Below are 19935 nucleotides of genomic sequence, written 5' to 3' on the forward strand. Positions count from 1 at the left end.
GTAACGGAAACCCACCAGAGAGATGTACAGGTCCTCTTTATTCCCAGTATTGTCCACCTAGATCCCCCATCATCTGATAAACACATAGAGACAATGTATTTAGTCAGTGTGTGTGTTTCCTACAGATGTATCCAGTAACAGAAACCCACCAGAGCGATGTACAGGTCCTCTTTATTCCCAGGATTGTCCACCTAGATCCCCCATCATCTGATAAACACATAGAGACAATGTATTCAGTCAGTCAGTGTGTGTGTTTCCTACAGATGTATCCAGTAACAGAAACCCACCAGAGAGATGTAAAGGTCCTCTTTATTCCCAGGATTGTCCACCTAGATCCCCCATCATCTGATAATCACATAGAGACAATGTATTCAGTCAGTGTGTGTGTTTCCTGCAGATGTATCCAGTAACAGAAACCCACCAGAGAGATGTACAGGTTCTCTTTATTCCCAGGATTGTCCACCTAGATCCCCCATCATCTGATAAACACATAGAGACAATGTATTCAGTCAGTGTGTGTTTCCTACAGCTGTATCCAGTAACAGAAACCCACCAGAGAGATGTACAGGTCCTCTTTATTCCCAGGATTGTCCACCTAGATCCCCCATCATCTGATAATCACATAGAGACAATGTATTCAGTCAGTGTGTGTGTTTCCTACAGATGTATCCAGTAACAGAAACCCACCAGAGAGATGTACAGGTCCTCTTTATTCCCAGGATTGTCCACCTAGATCCACCATCATCTGATAAACACATAGAGACAATGTATTCAGTCAGTGTGTGTGTTTCCTACAGATGTATCCAGTAACAGAAACCAACCAGAGAGATGTACAGGTCCTCTTTATTCCCAGGATTGTCCACCTAGATCCCCCATCATCTGATAAACACATAGACACAATGTATTCAGTCAGTGTGTGTGTTTCCTACAGATGTATCCAGTAACAGAAACCAACCAGAGAGATGTACAGGTCCTCTTTATTCCCAGGATTGTCCACCTAGATCCCCCATCATCTGATAATCACATAGAGACAATGTATTCAGTCAGTGTGTGTGTTTCCTACAGATATATCCAGTAACAGAAACCCACCAGAGAGATGTACAGGTCCTCTTTATTCCCGGGATTGTCCACCTAGATCCCCCATCATCTGATAATCACATAGAGACAATGTATTCAGTCAGTGTGTGTGTTTCCTACAAATGTATCCAGTAACAGAAACCCACCAGAGAGATGTACAGGTCCTCTTTATTCCCAGGATTCTCCACCTAGATCCCCCATCATCTGATAAACACATAGACACAATGTATTCAGTCAGTGTGTGTGTTTCCTACAGATGTATCCAGTAACAGAAGCCCACCAGAGAGATGTACAGGTCCTCTTTATTCCCAGGATTGCCCACCTAGATCCCCCATCATCTGATAATCACATAGAGACAATGTATTCAGTCAGTGTGTGTGTTTCCTACAGATGTATCCGGTAACAGAAACCCACCAGAGAGATGTACAGGTCCTCTTTATTCCCGGGATTGTCCACAGGAAGATCCCACCATCCCTCAGCATTATCAGGTAGGTGGGACTGAGGGTCTCCATACACTCAAGATTTGTTGTTTTCATTCTGTGTAGCCTCAGCTTGCTAATAATCATATGTGTAAGATGTATGATATCATTTTCTGCACTTAGAGTGAAGGACTGATTGGTGTAAAAGTTGAAACCAAAGATGAAGAAGAAGAGACGTATGTGAGGAGTGATCAGCAGTCTATGGAGCAGGGTGACATGATGAGGACATGTAAAGAGGAAGAAGAAGAGACATATATGAGGAGTTATCAGCAGTCTATGGAGCAGGGTGACATGATGAGGACATGTAAAGAGGAAGAAGAAGAGACGTATGTGAGGAGTGATCAGCAGTCTATGGGGGAGGGTGACGTGATGATGACAAGTAAAGAGGAAGAAGAAGAGACGTATGTGAGGAGTGATCAGCAGTCTATGGAGGAGGGTGACATGATGAGGACATGTAAAGAGGAAGAAGAAGAGACATATGTAAGGAGTGATCAGCAGTCTGTGGAGAAGGGAGACCTGATGAGGACATGTAAAGAGGAAGAAGAAGAGACGTATGTGAGGAGTGATCAGCAGTCTATGGAGGAGGGTGACATGATGAGGAGAAGTAAAGAGGAAGAAGAAGAGACATATGTGAGGAGTGATCAGCAGTCTATGGAGGAGGGTGACATGATGAGGACAAGTAAAGAGGAAGAAGAAGAGACGTATGTGAGGAGTGATCAGCAGTCTATGGAGGAGGGTGACATGATGAGGACATGTAAAGAGGAAGAAGAGACATATGTGAGGAGTGATCAGCAGTCTATGGAGGAGGGTGACATGATGAGGACAAGTAAAGAGGAAGAAGAGACATATGTGAGGACTGATCAGCAGTCTATGGAGGAGGGTGACATGATGAGGACAAGTAAAGAGGAAGAAGAGACATATGTGAGGAGTGATCAGCAGTCTATGGAGGAGGGTGACATGATGAGGACAAGTAAAGAGGAAGAAGAGACATATGTGAGGACTGATCAGCAGTCTATGGAGGAGGGTGACATGATGAGGACAAGTAAAGAGGAAGAAGAGACATATGTGAGGAGTGATCAGCAGACTATGGAGGAGGGTGACATGATGAGGACAAGTAAAGAGGAAGAAGAGACATATGTGAGGAGTGATCAGCAGTCTATGGAGGAGGGTGAGATGATGAGGACATGTAAAGAGGAAGAAGAAGAGACGTATGTGAGGAGTGATCAGCAGTCTATGGAGAAGAGTGACATGATGAGGACAAGTAAAGAGGAAGAAGAAGAGACGTATGTGAGGAGTGATCAGCAGTCTATGGAGGAGGGTGACATGATGAGGACAAGTAAAGAGGAAGAAGAGACATATGTGAGGAGTGATCAACAGTCTATGAAGGAGGGTGACATGATGAGGACAAGTAAAGAGGAAGAAGAGACATATGTGAGGAGTGATCAGCAGTCTATGGAGGAGGGTGACATGATGAGGACATGTAAAAAGGAAGAAGAGGCATATGTGAGGAGTGATCAGCAGTCTATGGAGGAGGGTGACATGATGAGGACAAGTAAAGAGGAAGAAGAGACGTATGTGAGGAGTGATCAGCAGTCTATGGTGGAGGGTGACATGATGAGGACAAGTAAAGAGGAAGAAGAGACATATGTGAGGAGTGATCAGCAGTCTATGGTGGAGGGTGACATGATGAGGACAAGTAAAGAGGAAGAAGAAGAGACATATGTGAGGAGTGATCAGCAGTCTATGGAGGAGGGAGACATGATGAGGACAAGTAAAGAGGAAGAAGAGACATATGTGAGGAGTGATCAGCAGTCTATGGAGGAGGGAGACATGATGAGGACAAGTAAAGAGGAAGAAGAAGAGACGTATGTGAGGAGTGATCAGCAGTCTATGAAGGAGGGTGACATGATGAGGACAAGTAAAGAGGAAGAAGAGACATATGTGAGGAGTGATCAGCAGTCTATGGAGGAGGGAGACATGATGAGGACAAGTAAAGAGGAAGAAGAGACATATGTGAGGAGTGATCAGCAGTCTATGGAGGAGGGTGACATGATGAGGACAAGTAAAGAGGAAGAAGAAGAGACATATGTGAGGAGTGATCAGCAGTCTATGGAGGAGGGTGACATGATGAGGACATGTAAAGAGGAAGAAGAAGAGACGTATGTGAGGAGTGATCAGCAATCTATGGAGGAGGGAGACCTGATGAGGACAAGTAAAGAGGAAGAAGAGACGTATGTGAGGAGTGATCAGCAGTCTATGGAAGAGGGTGACATGATGGGGACAAGTAAAGAGGAAGAAGAAGAGACGTATGTGAGGAGTGATCAGCAGTCTATGGAGGAGGGTGACATGATGGGGACAAGTAAAGAGGAAGAAGAAGAGACATATGTGAGGAGTGATCAGCAGTCTATGGAGGAGGGAGACATGATGAGGACAAGTAAAGAGGAAGAAGAGACATATGTGAGGAGTGATCAGCAGTCTATGGAGGAGGGAGACATGATGAGGACAAGTAAAGAGGAAGAAGAGACATATGTGAGGAGTGATCAGCAGTCTATGGAGGAGGGAGACATGATGAGGACAAGTAAAGAGGAAGAAGAAGAGACGTATGTGAGGAGTGATCAGCAGTCTATGAAGGAGGGTGACATGATGAGGACAAGTAAAGAGGAAGAAGAAGAGACGTATGTGAGGAGTGATCAGCAGTCTATGAAGGAGGGTGACATGATGAGGACAAGTAAAGAGGAAGAAGAGACATATGTGAGGAGTGATCAGCAGTCTATGGAGGAGGGAGACATGATGAGGACAAGTAAAGAGGAAGAAGAGACATATGTGAGGAGTGATCAGCAGTCTATGGAGGAGGGTGACATGATGAGGACAAGTAAAGAGGAAGAAGAAGAGACATATGTGAGGAGTGATCAGCAGTCTATGGAGGAGGGTGACATGATGAGGACATGTAAAGAGGAAGAAGAAGAGACGTATGTGAGGAGTGATCAGCAATCTATGGAGGAGGGAGACCTGATGAGGACAAGTAAAGAGGAAGAAGAGACGTATGTGAGGAGTGATCAGCAGTCTATGGAAGAGGGTGACATGATGGGGACAAGTAAAGAGGAAGAAGAAGAGACGTATGTGAGGAGTGATCAGCAGTCTATGGAGGAGGGTGACATGATGGGGACAAGTAAAGAGGAAGAAGAAGAGACATATGTGAGGAGTGATCAGCAGTCTATGGAGGAGGGAGACATGATGGGGACAAGTAAAAAGGAAGAAGAAGAGACATATGTGAGGAGTGATCAGCAGTCTATGGAGGAGAGTGACATGAGGAGGACATGTAAAGAGGAAGAAGAAGAGACGTATGTGAGGAGTGATGAGCAGTCTATGGAGGGGGGTGACATGATGAGGACAAGTAAAGAGGAAGAAGAAGAGACATATGTGAGGAGTGATCAGCAGTCTATGGAGGAGGGTGACATGATGAGGACAAGTAAAGAGGAGGAAGAAGAGACATATGTGAGGAGTGATCAGCAGTCTATGGAGAAGGGTGACATGAGGAGGACAAGTAAAGAGGAAGAAGAAGAGACATATGTGAGGAGTGATCAGCAATCTATGGAGGAGGGAGACCTGATGAGGACAAGTAAAGAGGAAGAAGAGACGTATGTGAGGAGTGATCAGCAGTCTATGGAAGAGGGTGACATGATGGGGACAAGTAAAGAGGAAGAAGAAGAGACGTATGTGAGGAGTGATCAGCAGTCTATGGAGGAGGGTGACATGATGGGGACAAGTAAAGAGGAAGAAGAAGAGACATATGTGAGGAGTGATCAGCAGTCTATGGAGGAGGGAGACATGATGAGGACAAGTAAAGAGGAAGAAGAGACATATGCGAGGAGTGATCAGCAGTCTATGGAGGAGGGAGACATGATGGGGACAAGTAAAGAGGAAGAAGAAGAGACATATGTGAGGAGTGATCAGCAGTCTATGGTGGAGGGTGACATGAGGAGGACATGTAAAGAGGAAGAAGAAGAGACGTATGTGAGGAGTGATCAGCAGTCTATGGAGGGGGGTGACATGATGAGGACAAGTAAAGAGGAAGAAGAAGAGACATATGTGAGGAGTGATCAGCAGTCTATGGAGGAGGGTGACATGATGAGGACAAGTAAAGAGGAGGAAGAAGAGACATATGTGAGGAGTGATCAGCAGTCTATGGAGAAGGGTGACATGAGGAGGACAAGTAAAGAGGAAGAAGAAGAGACATATGTGAGGAGTGATCAGCAGTCTATGGAGGAGAGTGACATGAGGAGGACATGTAAAGAGGAAGAAGAAGAGACGTATGTGAGGAGTGATCAGCAGTCTATGGAGGAGGGAGACATGATGAGGACATGTAAAGAGGAAGAAGAAGAGACATATGTGAGGAGTGATCAGCAGTCTATGGAGGAGGGAGACATGATGAGGACATGTAAAGAGGAAGAAGAAGATATGTATGTGAGGAGTGATCAGCAGTCTATGGAGGAGGGAGACATGATGAGGACAAGTAAAGAGGAAGAAGAAGAGACATATGTGAGGAGTGATCAGCAGTCTATGGAGGAGAGTGACATGAGGAGGACAAGTAAAGAGGAAGAAGAAGAGACATATGTGAGGAGTGATCAGCAGTCTATGGAGAAGGGTGACATGAGGAGGACAAGTAAAGAGGAAGAAGAAGAGACATATGCGAGGAGTGATCAGCAGTCTATGGAGGAGAGAGGCATGATGAGGACAAGTAAAGAGGAAGAAGAGACATATGTGAGGAGTGATCAGCAGTCTATGGAGGAGGGTGACATGATGAGGACAAGTAAAGAGGAGGACAATGTTACAGAGGGCAGAACAGGTGAGTAATCGGCAGAAATATAGAGGTAATGTGTATGTTTATTGCTGGTGTGGCTGTTACGGACGGCCTGAACAGTTCTCTGGTGTACAGTTCCTGGTGAACAAGGACTGTTTGCCGTTCACATTTAACACAAAGTATTTTGTTAAAATCCCGCGTTCGCATACTTTTTGAGGAAATCAACTGTAAAGTTCTTGTTCTGAGTGTGGGAAATGTTTTAACGGCTGCCGACTTTAGCGGTTAATAGGAAAGCCCCAGAATATGTTAAGAAGGAAAGTGCGACAAGAGGAAACACATTTTTCATAAAGACTTTATAGTATTTGAGAAAATCAATGTTAGAGTAAAAAAAGTAGCAAAGTTACTGCGCTAAAACGGAGATAATATATTAACATTTATATAACTATTTATTTTTATTGTTTTATATATATTCAGAGTGTGGGAAGTATACAAATAAATGACGTGGGGTCCCCCCTCCCGAGCCTCTGTAACCCCTCATCCCCCATACAGGTTGGGATAGACAGAATGCGGAGATCCGGCCGCCTGGGGCTTTACACAATGAGCTATACCAGCCTGCATGGTCCATGGTACGGGGCCAAGCCTCCCCCCCCCCCCTGCAGCCCTTCCACAGTCCATGTCACAGGAGTAACACATTGCTGCCATTGTCTCATCAAGCTCTACCATTTACTGCTTTCCATGTATGGCCAATGCTTTAGCTGTAGGGAGGGGCAATGACATGCAAATAACTCTGAGATGATGCAAATTGTATGCTAATTATATGCAACGTTATGCGGCTGCTGCATTTGGTCCATTTCTGATCTACATAAACTTTGCATCAACTTGGAATTATCAGCAACTCACTGACTATCCTTAAATCAGCGCTGTGAGTCCTATGGGAGAAAAATGCTATAGAAATGTTATTGTTACAGCTGATACAAATCCTGCAATAAATCTGCATTGTGTCTACTTACTGCTTTCATGGAAGCAGACATATTGTAAACATTCTGTGTTTACAAAATAACAACTCTGCTGTGGCAGAGGAGATTCCTGGGCTGACACAGCTGAAGAGATCAAATTACACTTGTGATCAGTCACAGATGAGGGGGTATTAGACAGGCTCAACTCTATAAATACATACAGGGTGCATTTCTCTGTTTTCCTTCAGTCCTGTGCAAGAGTTCAGGTCCACTTTAAAGGAGTTGCCAGGGGTGTGGTCAAGATGGTGACCTAAGCGGTTGTGGGTCTATGAGCTCCGCTGCTCAGCGTCCTCGTTTATTGGTGTAATTAGCTGTCTACTGGCACAAACCTAGCCTGCTCCTTCTCCAGAGATCGGGGAAACTACTGACCATGCTGGAGAGCTGGCTTGGCTCCCCCGGCTGAGTCAACGGCAGAAGAAACAGTCCCATCTGGGTGCGACGTACAGAGCTGCGGGCCTACCTGACTGTCACATCTCTCACTGCAGCCCTCCCTGTACAATGCGCCCAGCACGCCGCAATGGCCTGCAAAAAATAACACAGGCAAGGGCGAGAAGTCGCTCACCAGAGGGCTCTCCTGCTACCTCGATCTCTCAGCATGCCCGGTCCCCGAGGAAGAGGAGACGCCCACGTATCCCAATTCAGCAGAACAAGATGTCCCGGTCCACCCTTACACTAAAGACTGACAAGATTGAAGCAGGGATGGGACTGATCAGAGCGGAAGGTGCTGAGATGTGAGAGAGAGTGAAGGAGTTGGAACACTGAGTCTCGGATACAGAGGATACAGTCAGCGCTCGGCGTCACCATCCCGGCCACTCAGCAGAGGCTTCAGCAACTAGAGCTCTGTGATGCGGAAAATCGCAACCGCAGAAATAATCTACGTATCCTGGGGGTTTCCCGAAGGCAGAGACAGGATCTCTTGAATCTTCTCCCTGAAAGCACTTTCTCCACGTTCTTTGCCATTGAGAGAGCACACCGCATTCCCGCCTGGAGAAGTCCTGCTGGCATTCCCCCGCCCCCGATTATCTTCAAGCTTCTCAGTTACAGAGATGGGGGGGGGGCACCATCCTCTCAGCAGCTCGGCAAGCGGAGAGTCCACACATGAACGCTCACGCTTGCTAATTTTCCCTGATTTTACCGCAGAGATGAAGAAGATGAGGTGCTCTTTTTATGCATATAAAGGCCATGCTATTCCCGGCCAAACTCAAGACGGCAAGTCGGTGACGATAAAAAAGACAGCAAAAATCTATTAACCCTTCGCACTCTCACATGCAAATGTTCAAACAAATGCATTAAAAGATTCACTCATGCAGGCACCACTGTTATCCCTACAGCTAAGTTAAAAGCCGGGGTTTTAGTTCACAGAAGAATGCATTCTTATGCTTAGTCACCTATACTGCGCAGAAGTACCCAGGTAAACATAGGTGTCCTAACTCTGGCCCTGTAACATGCATAGTACAGACATGCAAACACATTCATGCAAACACATTCCTGACGTCCTCTCCTGGGACAGATAGCGCATCTTACCAATCGCACAAGGGAGCTAACATTATGTATCCATGTGCACCATGTGCATACACCAGCATAAGCTGTGTGCATGCTGCCAAACACATACAGGGGAAGGAGGGAGTGCACTGAATTAGACCCTAGCCACAGGGGTCAGTAGTAAAAATAGAAATACATATATCCAGGCACATCGCCTCTAGTTAGGACATTAAATAAGTTATAAAGGAAAGGGGGGTGTGGCTAGAAAACAGCAAAAATCTATTAACCCTTCGCACTCTCACATGCAAATGTTCAAACAAATGCATTCACAGATTCACTGCACAACACTCTGAACACACCATCCCCACTGTCCAATATGGTGGTGGCAGCATCATGCTCTGGGGTTGCTTCTCTTCAGCAGGGACAGGGAAGCTGGTGAGAGTTGATGGGAAGATGGGTGGAGCCAAATACAGGGTAAATCTTGGAAGAAAACCTCTTGGAGTCTGCAAAAGACTTGAGACTGGGGAGGAGGTTCACCTTCCAGCAGGACAATGACCCTAAACATAAAGCCAGGGCAACAATGGAATGGTTTAAAACAAAACATATCCATGTGTTAGGATGGCCCAGTCAAAGTCCAGATCTAAATCCAATCGAGAATCTGTGGCAAGATCTGAAAACTGCTGTTCACAAACGCTGTCCAACTAATCTGACTGAGCTGGAGCTGTTTTGCTGAATAACTACGCACACCCCACTTTGCAGTTATTTAAAAAAAAAATGTTTGGAATGATGTATGATTTTCGTTCCACTTCTCATGTGTACACCACTTTGTATTGGTCTTTCACGTGGAATTCCAGTAAAATTGATTCATGTTTGTGGCAGTAATGTGACAAAATGTGGAAAACTGCAAGGGGGCCGAATACTTTTGCAAGCCACTGTATATCACTGTGCAGCGGTTCTGGTAACGTAAGTCTGCTGTAGCAGTAGAGGCAGCCAGTCTGGGGTCTTACCAAGCACTAACATTACTGGTTCTTCCTGGCACAAAGAATGACTGCAGATGCACAACACCCATGACCACTACAGTCAAAGTATGGACAGATATGATAAAATATACTGGTGGGACTAGGAAACTATCCCCACATACCCCCTTACAGGACAATCCCTCCTTACATCACTTCTTACAGATCCCAGACTGAGGGCTCGTCAGCAGTACTGTGGAGTCGGAGTCTGAGTCGAGGAGTCGGGGCAATTTTGGGCACCCGGAGTCGGAGTCGTTGATTTCATAAACTGAGGAGTCGGAGTCGGGAGTCGGCTGATTTTTTGTACAAAATCCACATCCCTGTTAAGTATTAGACTAAGGAGTCGGAGTCGAGGAGTCGGAGCCATTTTGGGTACCCGGAGTCGGAGTATTGATTTCATAAACTAAGGAGTCGGAGTTGGAGTCGGAAAATTTTTGTACCGACTCCACAGCCCTGATTGGGAGCAAATCCTACAAGACTTTGTCCCAATATCGGTGAAAGACTGATTAATACAGTTTACATTCTTCCACATATTTAACACTGGAATGTATGCACAAGTTAGATGCCTCAAATACTCCCAACTGCCCTGGGTGTGCTGTGGGTTCCGGAACCTTCTTCCACATGTTCTGGGATTGGCCAGAGGCTGGGCTTTCTGGAGGGAGATTATTTGCTATAATGGTATTTTATCAACACATTTAGTGGTCTCTCATAGGGTATCCCTACTTGGCACACAAGAAAGTGAATTTACGTTGGGAAGTATTTGAATGTGGGGTGTCTTGGCACCTTAGAAAGCAGAGACAACGGAAGCCCAAATAGCGCAATATGTAGCTACAAGGGGATAAGTGTATAAATAGTAGGATGTTACTCACAAAAATGGGTTGCATGGAGAAGGAACCAACCACTTGTAGCAGGTGGAGGTGTTAAACCCGACTCCACTCGGGGTGCCCAACCTGGACTGGGCGGGATCGCTCTCTTGAGGAAAAATGATATGTAGCCTGCGTAATGGTGTGAACCATATGGGGCTAAGACAATACCCCTCCAGACCTCAAGAGTGGGGGCGTACAAGAGAGAACGGCGCGGAAGACTTGGGTGCAGGATACAGCCGGCATATGGCTGATCCTGCTGCCGCACAAGTCCGGGCCGTGTTAATTACTATTCCCCCTCCAGGCCGCCATGGATAGTGGGGGAATGATATAATTTGGCTTCCAGCAATTGCTGGAAGCCGAATTATTGTTTTAAAAGCAACTTCGGCTCCGTCTTCTGACGGCGCTGACGTTACTCCCTGTGCCTGCTGTAGCCGTAGTTCCAACTACGGCCTATGGTGGCGCCGGCTGCGCCGAAGTCTCCTGCGCTGCTGCGCCCAAGTCTCCCGCGCTGGATCCAGCGGGGGGGGGGGTGGGTGGGTTGGGGGTGTGAGGTCAACAACACAATGAAGGAGAAGAGGTGTCCAAAGGTTTATAAAACCCAGTTAAAACACTGAAATTGAAAAAGGAGGAGTTGGATTACCTCAGTAACAACAGTCACATATGTAAAGAATATATTAAAGCACAGGCAACATGTTTCGCACGTCTGATCCCGCTTCCTCAGGCCAAGTACAGAGTACAAAGGATGGATGAGCCAGGGTATAGAGCACCTCAATCAGCAATTGTTAAAGATTATGGTAACCCAGCCCCGGGACTAAGGAGTGGGATTTTGACAGAAGTTTGGTTACTTTTGATAGAGTATCCTTTCTTGGCCTATTACCCAGCAGCCATGCTTTTTAACCCGTCCCACGCTGCGTTCCAAGCCTTGGTCACGTGACTACACACACTTCCTCCTTCCAGGTTTAAGGAGGAAGTGTAGTAGTCACGTGATGCGGCTCGGAACGCAGCGTGGGATGGGTTAAAGAAGATGGCTGCTGGGTAAGTTTAACCCCTCCCCCCCCCCCCCCGCACTCACCCGCCACATCAGCTGCACTAATTAGGAGGATGAAATCCGGAGATCATTACTGACCATGATACCGCATCACCTACAAGAGCTGTAATTGCCCCACAATGCTTTGATAGAATCTGGGCCCCCTGGGACAGCACTGTGCACTCTGCTCCTGATGACTGGATAAGATGCAAGTAACATGTCACTGTCATTTCTAATAAAGACCTATATGCTGCCCTCTGCAGGGAGCTGATGTGTAAGGACGAGATTGGAAACATTCTCCTTCCTTCTCTTTACCCCCCTTCCCCCATTACTTCTACCCTTTTATTATCTGCCTCCTCCTTATTTACCTGCTTACAGGCTATGTGTGGTAACATGATGCATTATTGGGATATTGGAGACATTCTCCTTCCTTCTCCTTACCCCCCCCCCCTTACTTCTACCCTCTTATTATCTGCCTCCTCCTTATTTACCTGCTTACAGGCTATGTGTGGTAACATGATGCATTATTGGGATATTGGAGACCTTCTCCTTACCCCCCCCCCTTACTTCTACCCTCTTATTATCTGCCTCCTCCTTATTTACCTGCTTACAGGCTATGTGTGGTAACGTGATGCATTATTGGGATATTGGAGACATTCTCCTTCCTTCTCCTTACCCCCCCCCTTACTTCTACCCTCTTATTATCTGACTCCTCCTTATTTACCTGCTTACAAGCTATGTGTGGTAACGTGATGCATTATTGGGATATTGGAGACCTTCTCCTTACCCCCCCCCCCTTACTTCTACCCTCTTATTATCTGCCTCCTCCTTATTTACCTGCTTACAAGCTATGTGTGGTAACGTGATGCATTACTGCAATGATAATGGTTGTATTCACACATAGACATAAGAATACTCTTCTCTAGAAGTTGTGAGGTGAAATCTGTATATGCAGTTTTACTTACCTGGAGCTTTTTCCAGCCCTAGAAGTCTCTGTCGTCGCAGCTGCGCTATCAGCGTGTAATCGGTCACTGACCTATCATAGTTCTGCGCTTGTGCACAACACTCCCAGCGATGTGAGCATGATTGTGGCCGGCCTGTGCATGAGCAGAAGCCATTACAGGCTGGCAGCGGGAAGCTGTGGACGGCAGCTGCGGTGAGGGACACAGAGAGTTCTAGGACTGGAAGAAGCGGAAAGGAAAACTACATATACAGATTTCACCTCGCAACTCCTTTCAGGATAATTGCTCCTCCCCCCAGAATTCTGTAACAGGAAGTGATGATTTTTCTCTATTTGCAGAGTGGAGTCCCGGCATCAGGAACCTCTCAGAGACTCGTCTCTCTGTATCCACAGACTGTACAACGGATGATGTCATTGGACAAGAGTCTCCTGCAGATATCCTGGTGACCCCAAATATTCCCCCAGACTCCCCTCACCTCTGTAACTCCGAGGGGCCTCATACCCAGCACAGCTCTCCCCCTGCTGGAGGGTCTTATTCCTGTTCCACATGTGGGAAATGTTTTGTGCGGAAATCACAGCTTGTCAGACATGAAAGATCTCACACTGGAGAGAAGCCAAATTCATGTGCTGAGTGTGGGAAATGTTTTGTATGGAAATCACATCTTGTCATACACGAGAGATCTCACACTGGAGAGAAGCCCTATTCATGTGCTGAGTGTGGGAAATGTTTTGTAAGGAAATCAGGACTTGTCAAACATGAAAGTTGTCACACTGGTGAAAACCCCTATACATGTGCTGAGTGTGGGAAATGTTTTGTATGGAAATCGGAGCTTGTCAGTCATGAAAGATCTCACACTGGAGAGAAGCCATATTCATGTGCTGAGTGTGGGAAGTGTTTTGCATCTAAATCAACTCTTGTCAGACATGAGAGATATCACACTGGTGAGAAGCCCTATTCATGTGCTGAGTGTGGGAAATGTTTTATACAGAAATCACAGCTTGTCATACATGAGAGATCTCACACTGGTGAGAAGCCCTATTCATGTGCTGAGTGTGGGAAATGTTTTAAGCGTAAATCACAGCTTGCCATGCATGAGAGATCTCACACTGGTGAGAAGCCCTATTCATGTGCTGAGTGTGGGAAATGTTTTCCTCTTAAATCATCTCTTGTCAGACATGAGAGATCTCACACAGGTGAGAAGCCCTATTCATGTGCTGAGTGTGGGAAATGTTTTGCACATAAATCACATCTTGTCATTCATGAGAGATCTCACTCTGGTGAGAAGCCCTATTCATGTGCTGAGTGTGGGAAATGTTTTAAGCGTAAATCACAGCTTGTCATACATGAGAGATCTCACACTGGTGAGAAGCCCTATTCATGTGCTGAGTGTGGGAAATGTTTTAAGCGTAAATCACAGCTTGTCATACATGAGAGATCTCACACTGGTGAGAAGCCCTATTCATGTGCTGAGTGTGGGAAATGTTTTAAGCGTAAATCACATCTTGTCATACATGAGAGATCTCACACTGGTGAGAAGCCCTATTCATGTGCTGATTGTGGGAAATGTTTTATACAGAAATCACAGCTTGCCATACATGAGAGATCTCACACTGGTGAGAAGCCCTATTCATGTGCTGAGTGTGGGAAATGTTTTATACAGAAACTAAAGCTTGCCATACATGAGAGATCTCACACTGGTGAGAAGCCCTATTCATGTGCTGAGTGTGGGAAATGTTTTATATGGAAATCACAGCTTGTCATACATGAGAGATCTCACACTGGTGAGAAGCCCTATTCATGTGCTGAGTGTGGGAAATGTTTTATACAGAAACTAAAGCTTGCCATACATGAGAGATCTCACACTGGTGAGAAGCCCTATTCATGTGCTGAGTGTGGGAAATGTTTTATACAGAAATCAAAGCTTGCCATACATGAGAGATCTCACACTGGTGTAAAGCCCTATTCATGTGCTGAGTGTGGGAAATGTTTTGCACAGAAATCATACCTTGTCATACATGAAAAATCTCACACTGGTGAGAAGCCCTATTCATGTGCTGAGTGTGGGAAATGTTTTATACAGAAATCACAGCTTGTCATACATGAGAGATCTCACACTGGTGAGAAGCCCTATTCATGTGCTGAGTGTGGGAAATGTTTTATACAGAAATCAAAGCTTGCCATGCATGAGAGATCTCACACTGGTGAGAAGCCCTATTCATGTGCTGAGTGTGGGAAATGTTTTATACAGAAATCACAGCTTGTCATACATGAGAGATCTCACACTGGTGACAAGCCCTATTCATGTACCGAGTGTGGGAAATGCTTTGCACTTAAATCACTTGTTGTCAGCCATGAGAGAACTCACACTGGTGAGAAACCCTATTCATGTGCTGAGTGTGGGAAATGTTTTATACAGAAATCACAGCTTGTCATACATGAGAGATCTCACACTGGTGAGAAGCCCTATTCATGTGCTGAGTGTGGGAAATGTTTTAAGCGTAAATCACAGCTTGCCATGCATGAGAGATCTCACACTGGTGAGAAGCCCTATTCATGTGCTGAGTGTGGGAAATGTTTTCCTCTTAAATCATCTCTTGTCAGACATGAGAGATCTCACACAGGTGAGAAGCCCTATTCATGTGCTGAGTGTGGGAAATGTTTTGCACATAAATCACATCTTGTCATTCATGAGAGATCTCACTCTGGTGAGAAGCCCTATTAATGTGCTGAGTGTGGGAAATGTTTTAAGCGTAAATCACAGCTTGTCATACATGAGAGATCTCACACTGGTGAGAAGCCCTATTCATGTGCTGAGTGTGGGAAATGTTTTAAGCGTAAATCACAGCTTGTCATACATGAGAGATCTCACACTGGTGAGAAGCCCTATTCATGTTCTGAGTGTGGGAAATGTTTTTTGTGTAAATCACATCTTGCCAGACATGAGAGATCTCACACTGGTGAGAAGCCCTATTCATGTGCTGATTGTGGGAAATGTTTTATACAGAAATCACAGCTTGCCATACATGAGAGATCTCACACTGGTGAGAAGCCCTATTCATGTGCTGAGTGTGGGAAATGTTTTATACAGAAACTAAAGCTTGCCATACATGAGAGATCTCACACTGGTGAGAAGCCCTATTCATGTGCTGAGTGTGGGAAATGTTTTATATGGAAATCACAGCTTGTCATACATGAGAGATCTCACACTGGTGAGAAGCCCTATTCATGTGCTGAGTGTGGGAAATGTTTTATACAGAAACTAAAGCTTGCCATACATGAGAGATCTCACACTGGTGAGAAGCCCTATTCATGTGCTGAGTGTGGGAAATGTTTTATACAGAAATCAAAGCTTGCCATACATGAGAGATCTCACACTGGTGTAAAGCCCTATTCATGTGCTGAGTGTGGGAAATGTTTTGCACAGAAATCATACCTTGTCATACATGAAAAATCTCACACTGGTGAGAAGCCCTATTCATGTGCTGAGTGTGGGAAATGTTTTATACAGAAATCACAGCTTGTCATACATGAGAGATCTCACACTGGTGAGAAGCCCTATTCATGTGCTGAGTGTGGAAAATGTTTTATACAGAAATCACAGCTTGTCATACATGAGAGATCTCACACTGGTGAGAAGCCCTATTCATGTACCGAGTGTGGGAAATGCTTTGCACTTAAATCACTTGTTGTCAGCCATGAGAGAACTCACACTGGTGAGAAACCCTATTCATGTGCTGAGTGTGGGAAATGTTTTATACAGAAATCACAGCTTGTCATACATGAGAGATCTCACACTGGTGAGAAGCCCTATTCATGTGCTGAGTGTGGGAAATGTTTTAAGCGTAAATCACAGCTTGCCATGCATGAGAGATCTCACACTGGTGAGAAGCCCTATTCATGTGCTGAGTGTGGGAAATGTTTTCCTCTTAAATCATCTCTTGTCAGACATGAGAGATCTCACACAGGTGAGAAGCCCTATTCATGTGCTGAGTGTGGGAAATGTTTTGCACATAAATCACATCTTGTCATTCATGAGAGATCTCACTCTGGTGAGAAGCCCTATTCATGTGCTGAGTGTGGGAAATGTTTTAAGCGTAAATCACAGCTTGTCATACATGAGAGATCTCACACTGGTGAGAAGCCCTATTCATGTTCTGAGTGTGGGAAATGTTTTTTGTGTAAATCACATCTTGCCAGACATGAGAGATCTCACACTGGTGAGAAGCCCTATTCATGTGCTGATTGTGGGAAATGTTTTATAGAGAAATCACATCTTGTCATACATGAGAGATCTCACACTGGTGAGAAGCCCTATTCATGTGCTGAGTGTGGGAAATGTTTTATACAGAAACTAAAGCTTGCCATACATGAGAGATCTCACACTGGTGAGAAGCCCTATGCATGTGCTGAGTGTGGGAAATGTTTTATATGGAAATCACAGCTTGTCATACATGAGAGATCTCACACTGGTGAGAAGCCCTATTCATGTGCTGAGTGTGGGAAATGTTTTATACAGAAACTAAAGCTTGCCATACATGAGAGATCTCACACTGGTGAGAAGCCCTATTCATGTGCTGAGTGTGGGAAATGTTTTATACAGAAATCAAAGCTTGCCATACATGAGAGATCTCACACTGGTGTAAAGCCCTATTCATGTGCTGAGTGTGGGAAATGTTTTGCACAGAAATCATACCTTGTCATACATGAAAAATCTCACACTGGTGAGAAGCCCTATTCATGTGCTGAGTGTGGGAAATGTTTTATACAGAAATCACAGCTTGTCATACATGAGAGATCTCACACTGGTGAGAAGCCCTATTCATGTGCTGAGTGTGGGAAATGTTTTATACAGAAATCAAAGCTTGCCATGCATGAGAGATCTCACACTGGTGAGAAGCCCTATTCATGTGCTGAGTGTGGGAAATGTTTTATACAGAAACTAAAGCTTGCCATACATGAGAGATCTCACACTGGTGAGAAGCCCTATTCATGTGCTGAGTGTGGGAAATGTTTTATACAGAAATCAAAGCTTGCCATACATGAGAGATCTCACACTGGTGTAAAGCCCTATTCATGTGCTGAGTGTGGGAAATGTTTTGCACAGAAATCATACCTTGTCATACATGAAAAATCTCACACTGGTGAGAAGCCATATTCATGTGCTGAGTGTGGGAAATGTTTTGGAAGGAAATCACATCTTACCAGACATGAGAGATCTCACACTGGTGGTAAGTAAGGCTCAGTGAAACAGCTTTGCCTCTAGTGAACCTGAAGTGGCCACAGCACACAGCTCTCCATCTCCCCAGCATAGCAGGCAGTAGGGGGGGGGGGTGCAGCAGCCAATAACAGGCTTGTTCAGTTCCGCTTATCCCTCTCTCATCACTGGGGAGAAGCTCTATTACTGCACTGAGTGTGGGAAATGGTTTGGCCATCAGTGTTCCTATTATCTCTTGCTAGATGCACATGGCAGCATATTTACCCAGAATCCCGAGGACTCTCTCATACTGCTCACTGCATTGGTTTGTAAAGCATTAAACTCCCTGAACTGAGGTGTCAGGAGGAGATAAACATGGCTACATACTAAGTCTAGGTACAACTTGCCTGTTTTCACTTTATATATTTCCATTGAAGGGAGTTAATAAACCAGGTGCTTTATCTATGCAAATGAGGCAGGATCTGCTGTTACATACAGCCACGGCTCTCCTGAAAAGTAAATAAAAAACAAAACACTTTTATTTAGCTGAACAATCACTGCTGATCTCAAGAGAGTGCTGAAAATCGAATTATTTCACTTTGTTGGGAGCTGATCATATTACACTCCAGCACAAATAGTGCAGATACACCCCAATGCCTCAGTTCTGCACCCCAAATGTAAATTAAAAGGAGATTATTGGATACAGGTGTTTGGGGTTGAGGTGAGATACAGGAATTCTGGGGTGGAGAGGGGAACAGGTTATTGTTATATGTGTTACAGTCGCTGCTATAGACACCCCAATGCCTCAGTGCTGCACCCCAAATGTAAATTAGGAGATGATTGGATACAGGTGTTTGGGCTGCAGGTGAGATACAGGAATTCTGGGGTGGAGAGGGGAACAGGTTATTGTTATATGTGTTACAGTCGCTGCTATAGACACCCCAATGCCTCAGTGCTGCACCCCAAATGTAAATTAGGAGATGATTGGATACAGGTGTTTGGGGTTGAGGTGAGATACAGGAATTCTGGGGTGGAGAGGAGGACAGGTTATTGTTATATGTGTTACAGTCACTGCTATAGACACCCCAATGCCTCAGTGCTGCACCCCAAATGTAAATTAGGAGATGATTGGATACAGGTGTTTGAGGTACAGGTGAGATACAGGAATTCTGGGGTGGAGAGGGGGACAGGTTATTGTTATATGTGTTACAGTCACTGCTATAGACACCCCAATGCCTCAGTGCTGCACCCCAGATGTAAATTAGGAGATGATTGGATACAGGTGTTTGGGCTGGAGGTGGGATGCAGGAATTCTGGGGTGGAGAGGGGGACAGGTTATTGTTATATGTGTTACAGTCACTGCTATAGACACCCCAATGCCTCAGTGCTGCACCCCAAATGTAAATTAGGAGAAGATTAGATACAGGTGTTTGGGCTGGAGGGGAGATACAGGAATTCTGGGGTGGAGAGGGGGGCAGGTTATTGTTATATGTGTTACAGTCACTGTTATAGACACCCCAATGCCTCAGTGCTGCACCCCAAATGTAAATTAGAAGGAGATGATTGGATACAGGTGTTTGGGGTTGAGGTGAGATACAGGAATTCTGGGGAGGAGAGGGGGACAGGTTATTGTTATATGTGTTACAGTCACTGCTATAGACACTCCCGGGTGCTCGGGTTCGGCATGTAGCGGAAATAATTGACAGATTATTGGGTGGGGCTGGGGAAGACCCAGCTGTCATGGTACACATTGGCACTAATGACAAAGTTAGTGGGAGATGGAAGGTCTTCAAAAATGATTTTCAGATACTTGGAGATAAACTTAAAGCAAGGACCTCCAAGGTGGTGTTCTCTAAAATACTGCCAGTGCCACGTGCTACATCTGAGAGACAGAGGGAGCTTAGGGAGTTAATTAAGTGGCTGAGAAATTGGTGTAGGAAGGAAGGGTTTGGGTTCCTGGAGAACGGGGCAGACTTTGCATTCGGCTACAGGTTCTACAGCAGTGATGGGCTGCA

At 45.3% G+C, this 19935-nt stretch overlaps 1 pseudogene; it reads left to right on the top strand.

The window, feature by feature from the left end:
- The window catches only part of LOC137537307 (uncharacterized), an 83922-nt pseudogene extending 65659 nt beyond the window's left edge, over positions 1-18263 (top strand).
- Positions 18264-19935: the final 1672 nt, after the last annotated feature.

Source organism: Hyperolius riggenbachi, chromosome 10 (genome assembly GCF_040937935.1).
Source record: "Hyperolius riggenbachi isolate aHypRig1 chromosome 10, aHypRig1.pri, whole genome shotgun sequence".
Lineage (NCBI taxonomy): Eukaryota > Metazoa > Chordata > Amphibia > Anura > Hyperoliidae > Hyperolius > Hyperolius riggenbachi.